Source organism: Leptidea sinapis, chromosome 15 (assembly GCF_905404315.1).
Source record: "Leptidea sinapis chromosome 15, ilLepSina1.1, whole genome shotgun sequence".
In the NCBI taxonomy this organism is placed as follows: domain Eukaryota; kingdom Metazoa; phylum Arthropoda; class Insecta; order Lepidoptera; family Pieridae; genus Leptidea; species Leptidea sinapis.
This window is the reverse complement of record NC_066279.1, coordinates 11,140,344-11,147,227: the sequence shown is the minus strand read 5'-3', so window position 1 is coordinate 11,147,227 and position 6,884 is coordinate 11,140,344.

The following is a 6,884-nucleotide window of genomic DNA, read 5'->3' as shown; positions in this document are numbered from 1 at the left end:
ATAAATAATTTAATTTATTATTTCGCCGTCAAACCGCGTGCGTCACTGCTCGCTCGTGAGTCCCTACTGGCTGGCTTACTGTGTAGACTGTAGAGGCCACTGCACGTATTTATAATTACAATACCTATACAGAAATACAGCTACCATACAACGAAATACCGTAAGGAGCATTAGAAGAGCGTGAGTGGTGAGCAGTAGGAACTAACACAAATAGTTTTTACTTAGTACCTACACGCATTTGATGATCAATAATTAACCAATGGAGGAACCGTCAACTCGTGAACGGAGGCTGCTTGTGGTGCCAGGTCAACATGTTATTGTTAATAAATCATTGTATTTGATGGATGCAGTAATAATTATGACAGTAATAACGACCATCATGTTCATGAAGCATCCTTACACAAACAATGAATTCAAGCTCTAAAGGTTGATGCATCCAATATAGGATGATTTATATTAATATAGTGGCAAAAGAGTGGCCGTTGAGTTTCTTTTTTATGAAATAATTAATATTATTTCAACACGATTCGTATATTGCATGCAGCACCTTACAAACTTATTTGTTTTGTATATTACAGCCATTGTAAAATACTTTATTTGATTGAAAAGAGTGGCCGTTGAGTTTCTTGTGTTTTCTTCGCACGAGCTCAACTATTTCTGAACATGTGGTAGTTGCAGTAACTTAAAAGAAATATTTATAGCGACGATTGAAAAGCAATTAATTTAAGCCAAAAAGCTTAAGTTTATTTGATTTTGACTTTGACTTTACTGATTTACTGATTCCTGGTAGGTCAACAACGGCGCCTTTTTTGCCACCACACACACAGTTATATAAACAGTTACCACACACTTACATCATCATCAGCCGGAAGACGTCCACGTTCCACGAAGAACGGTCCTGCGCTGCCCTCATCCAAAAGTTTTCCAGCTATCTTGACCAGATCGTCAGTCCATCTTGTGGGGTGCCTACCAACACTGCGTCTTCCGGTACATGGTCGCCATTCGAGAACTTTACTGCCCCAACCGCCATCTGTCCGTCGAACTATGTGCCCTGCCCACTGCCACTTCAGTTTCACAATCATTTGGGCTATGTCTGTGAATTGGGTTCTCCTACGGATCTCCTCATTTGCTGGTTCGATTACATATTTTTTTTAAATTAATAAAATTATCACACTTATATAAATAGTTAAAATAAATAGTTTTCAATAAATTATTCCCTATTCGAAATGATTCCCGATTTGAGTTCCATCGGAAGTCTCTCCGCAGCTGCGAAACGTAGCGAGCCGCGCCACTTTCGCTGGTAAATCTATTTTAGTTACCGGCATAGAAGAGGTTTTAGTCGGTAGTGGGTGTCCGTGCACATGGACACCTGAACCCGACATATGGGCCTCTTTCAGGGCCTCATTACGTAAATGTATTTTTCATTTCTTATACTCAGAAAGTAATGTTGTTTTGATCTGATTATTGGGTGGAAAATGCTGCTTCCCTTCCTAGAGAGGGAAAAACTCATACAAATTACTTTCCATCTAAAGGCCGGAATGAACCTTAAAATAGTACTGGTGTCATCTGTGAAGAGTTTTATGTAAAGAAACAACTAATTAAAAAAATTGATGCGGCCATGTGACTTTCTAAACAGCCAGTGTGAACTTAGCGCAAACTTCTTTCACCGGAATAAGCCGTAACAATTACGCGGCGAGTTCCATATTTAAAATTTAAAAAGTCGACTTAAATTGTCCTAATTTGAAAATTAATTTAAAATAGGTACTACTAATATTATTATATATTATCAATAAATTGTTTAGATAAACAACTACTTTTATTTTCCTCATATTCGAAATGAAAAGTAGAGTGTTTAACACGGGTAAAAGAATCAATTCCTACTCGGACTATAGCGGTCTAAATACCTCGGGAATTGATTCTTTCGACCCTCGGTTAGCAATCTAATTTCCTCCTCTCGTAAAAAGAAAATTATTAATCAAACAAATGTATAAAGTGTACTTTTGTAAAACGAGCGTACGGTTTACCTGGTGTTAAGTGATCACAGCCGCCCACATTCTCTTGCAACGCCATAGGAATCACAGGAGCGTTGCCGGCCTTTAAGGAAGGTGTACGCGCTTTTTTCGAAGGTACCCATGTCGTATCATCCCGGAAACACCGCACAAGGAAGTTCATTCCACAGCTTTGTAGTTCGTGGAAGAAAGCTCCTTGAAAACCGCATTGTGGAGGGCCGCCACACATCCAGATGGTGGGGATGGTATCCTAACTTGTGGCGTGTCGTGGTGGAATTTGGCGGCAGAAATCAGGTGAAATAGCTGTCCGGAACACTCCCGTGATAAATGCGGTAGAAGACACACAATGAAGCGATGTCTCTACGCAACTCCAAGTGATCCAGCCGTTCACAGAGCTCTTGGTCCCCGAAATTATGAGCTGCACTGCATTGCACGCGGTCAAATGGATCGAGCTGATACTGGGGTGCGCCAGACCAGAGATGACGGCAGTACTCCATGTGTGGCCGGACCTGCGCTTTGTAGAGCAACAGTGTGTGCAACAACGTAATGCATCATATTGAAGGATTAGCTAATAGACTTAGTTCTGAAGCATACGCGGTTAAAAAGATTAGACATCTAAGTGTCATATATACAGTGGTAGGTAAATGTATAATATGTTCTATGATGTATTGTTATGGGGCAACGCTGCCGATATTAATAACATCTTTGTGCTGCAGAATAGGGCTATTCGCGCTATTTATAACCTAGGTCCTAAAGAACAATTTAACTGATTAAGCTTAAAGGATCACTTTACTGTCCGGCCATCCCTCCGTCAGTCAAGACCCGCTCTAAAGCCTGTTGAAGCTGTGAAAAAAACAAAGCGTAGAAAAAGCCATTTATGCTGCTAAAATCTAGTATATTTGTACACTCAAGGGAATTATAATTTACAGGGTTGACCTTAAACGGTGAAATTTGGCAAATGAAACTGCATCGGTTAAGGCTTCATTATCTACCAATCTTTAATTTACTGGGGGCTATGTCTTGTTTAATATAGAGGATGCTCAAATATTTTGAAGCCAGCATCTTAAAATGCGGCTATAGCAACGACGGACCTGCGAGCCGAGGCGTTATCTTGATTATGTATCGGGCAAAACAGTTCTTATTAGTTGGCACGACGCTACCTACCTACGAATTCACCTACGAGGCTTCTTTGCACAGGATGCCAGCTAGATTATGGGTCCCACAACGGCGCCTTTTCCTGTCCTGAACCAGTAACGTGTAAATATTATTGTTTTTTGGTCTGAAGGATGCCGTAGATAGTGCAATTACTGGGCAAATGAGACTTAACATCATATGTCTTAAGGTGTCGAGCGCAATTTCGTGGTTTTCAAGATTCCTTAGCGGCACTACATTGTACTGGGTAGGGCGTATCAATTACCATCCGCTGATCGTCCTGCTCGTCTCGGCCCTTATTGTCTTAAAAAAAAAGGTTGAACTGGCACAGACTGTGGCAAAACTCGAAATTAGGTGATGCTGTGTATATGGTTGAAGGAGAACTTCATGAGCTTTTTGACCAGGGCAGAAGCATCGCTTGGGATCTCTTCTGCCAACAACTGATTAGAATAAAGCAAGAAGTTCAAAGAAAGCGGCCATACTTGATCAATAGAAAGAGTGTCTTCTTTCATCATGATAGTACTTAGTATATTGGGGATGTTGTATTTGTTTAATGGAATTACTAATTATTGTGACAGTAATCACTACCATCATGTTCACGAAGCATCCTTACACAAGCAATGAGATGAAGCTCTAAAGTCTGATGCATCCAATATACGAAAGGTAATTTATGTTTATACAGTTGATTCTTTATTACTTCTTGTGAAATAATTTATATTCCTTAAACACGACTGGATGGATGCGGCACCTTACAAACTAATTTTTTATATATATTACAGCCATTGTAAAATACTCTATTTGATTGAAAAGAGTGGCCATTGAGTTTCTTATATTATGTTCTTCTCACGAGATCAACTTTTTACGAACATATGGTAAATTCAATAATTTAAAAGAAATATTCGTAGTGACGCTTCAAAAGCGCTTTGTTAATAAAGCCTTATTGAATAAAGTTTATTTGACTTTGACTTAAAGTACCTGTGTAATATGTAAAGTTAATGATTCTCTAAAACGCTGCTCAAATCCAACGAGATGCCGTACCTACCTATTATGTGAACGAATTGGCTTTGCGTAGAGTTGCAAACCTTCTCTAGAAAATGTAGAGTATGTCCTAGTATGTGTGATTTGGGAGAGAGTAAATCAATTTTACAGATATATTAAGAGGTGTATCACTTAGAATATATTTAGTGTCAATATGCTAAAGCGTGTCATTAATTTCAATTAGATATTGTCACTATGACATTAAACTTGTACTGAAGTAACAGTAAATAAGAATGTCTCTGGAAGTAACTAGTATTTAAAATACACGTCCGGCTAAGTTTAATACTAGTGACAATCGAAATAATATTCATTGTGTAAAAGTTTTATAACCTGTTTTTGTTTTTATACGAAGCTAATAACTTATGTAGGTATAACATTTGTGTATCTTTGCAGCCGTTTGTTTCTTTTGTAGGTAATAAATAAATTAATAAAATAAATAAATACTTTAATGGTACTGATTGTAGCTGCATTTACAAACTATCGAACTTTATCATGGTATGGTTTGGGTACCAACTTGTATAATTAGTTAAGTAAATAGAAATTAATTACATGTTATACTAACGCTTTGCATATGCCAAAAAAGTAATCTTTTGTAAAATTAGTATTGGTATAACGTACTCTAAGTGTGTTATAGCTAATTGAGTACAATATAGTATTTTAGAGAGTCATTATCATTAAGAGCTGTTTGATCTAATTCTTGCGTCGAATCCCACCATCCCATCAAACGCCACTAATTAAGCCAAATTGGCTTCGAAGAAACTGGGCGTCATAAATAGAGCACTGTAATACTTCAAGCCTGCCCAGATTCTCACGCTCTACAAGGCACAGGTCCAGCCACATATGGAGTATTGCTGTCATCTCTGGTCTGGTGCACCCCAGTATCAGCTCGATCCATTTGGCCGCGTGCAACGCAGAGCAGCTTGAATTATCGGGGACGCAGTGCTCTGTGAATAGCTAGATCACTTGGCATTGCGTAGTCGTCGCTTCATTGTGTGTCTTTTACCGCATTTATCACGGGGAATGGTCTGAAGAGCTGTTTCACCTGATTCCTGCCGCCACTGTAGCACGACATTCCTCAAGTTAGGATATCATGAATCGTCCTCATCATCTGGATGTGTGGCGGTCCTCCACAGTGCAGTTTTCAAGGAGCTTTTTTCCACGTACTACAAAGCTGTGGAATGAGCTTCCTTGTGCGGTATTTCCGGGACGATACGATATGGGTACTTTTAAAAAAAGCGCGTACACCTACCTTAAAGGCCGGCAAATCTCCTGTGATTCCTCTGGTGTTGCAAGAGAATGTGGGTGGCGGTGATCACTTAACGACAGGTGACAACACCTGTACGCTAGTTTGCTCCTTTTCCATAAAAAAATACATATCATTTTCACCTTCTGGCTACTATGTGGCGTTTGCGGTTGTGCGTTTGGCAGTGCGGTTAAAAGGCATAAAATCCATTTTATTTTCTCAAAATTGATTCCTTAAAAACTCTTTTTAATGCTATTTATATCACAACCACTGCTTCGGAAACAAATGGCCCTCCGAGAGAGAAGAAGTGGCGCAAGGAACTCTACCAACATTCTTTTTTGCGCTCTTTTTTAAAAAACATACAATTCTGTACTGTCATTGTTATTGCTATAAAATAATAATAATCTAGTCCCAGCTGTCCGATCACTTCACTATTATTCAGCTGTGAAGTAGTAGGATTTACGACATAGCCATTTTTTAATAAAATATTTTCATTTACTTATTTATGGAAATGTCTTAACAGTGATTGGGACTTTATTATAAAAGTGTATATTATGTATATATATGTTACCCTTAAAGCACCTATGTCTCTTAAGAAGCCTACTAGAATTAGTTACAAGCAATCCCTTATTCTTAGTGTTATAATAATGAAAATACTAATTAGAGCAAAAAGGTGACCATTATTGTGAACGTATATTAAATTTTCACAAATGTACTGACAATGAACAGTCATAATATTTATTGAATCTTTAAATTTTTCTTTGAGTGACTGTCTATACCCATGCTGATATATAGCACGAACAGCTCTCTTGCAGAGCAAACACTATATCAATGTCAGCAGCATGACCCCACAGCAAAATACCGTACGTCATGATGCTGTGAAAATAACTGCAGTACACTCATGTAGCGGTAGCAACATTCGTGTACTCTCTAATCTTTCTAACGGGTTTCGAAGAACATTAGGTTTAATACCTTTGTACTTGCAACCAAACTGTAGAATACTTCCTTAATCCCAGGTCATAACAACATCGAAAGAAAGGTGAAAACCTTCCTAAAAGGCCGGAAACTCTCCTCTGGTGTTGCAACAGAGGGGTTATCACTTATAATTGGGTAAACTCTACGCCCTTTTTTCCTATATATTTCACATAACATGTTTAGTTTGGTGAAACTTCAGCTAAAGCCACATATGCGATATAAAACCTGAATGTTTCAACGTTTTGAGAAGGATATTTGTTAAAAATAATAAAAACCTTATCGACAAAGATAAGAAAACAGTTCAACGAATTAGAGCTCATGCATCCGCCATTGTTATTATTACGATATCAAAACCTGATCATATAAGCAATTATCAACTTTACGCCAACACAATAAAATACACATTTCCAAAAAAAATCTCAACTAAAGTACTGTGTTACGCGATTATTCTATTTGACATGAAATAA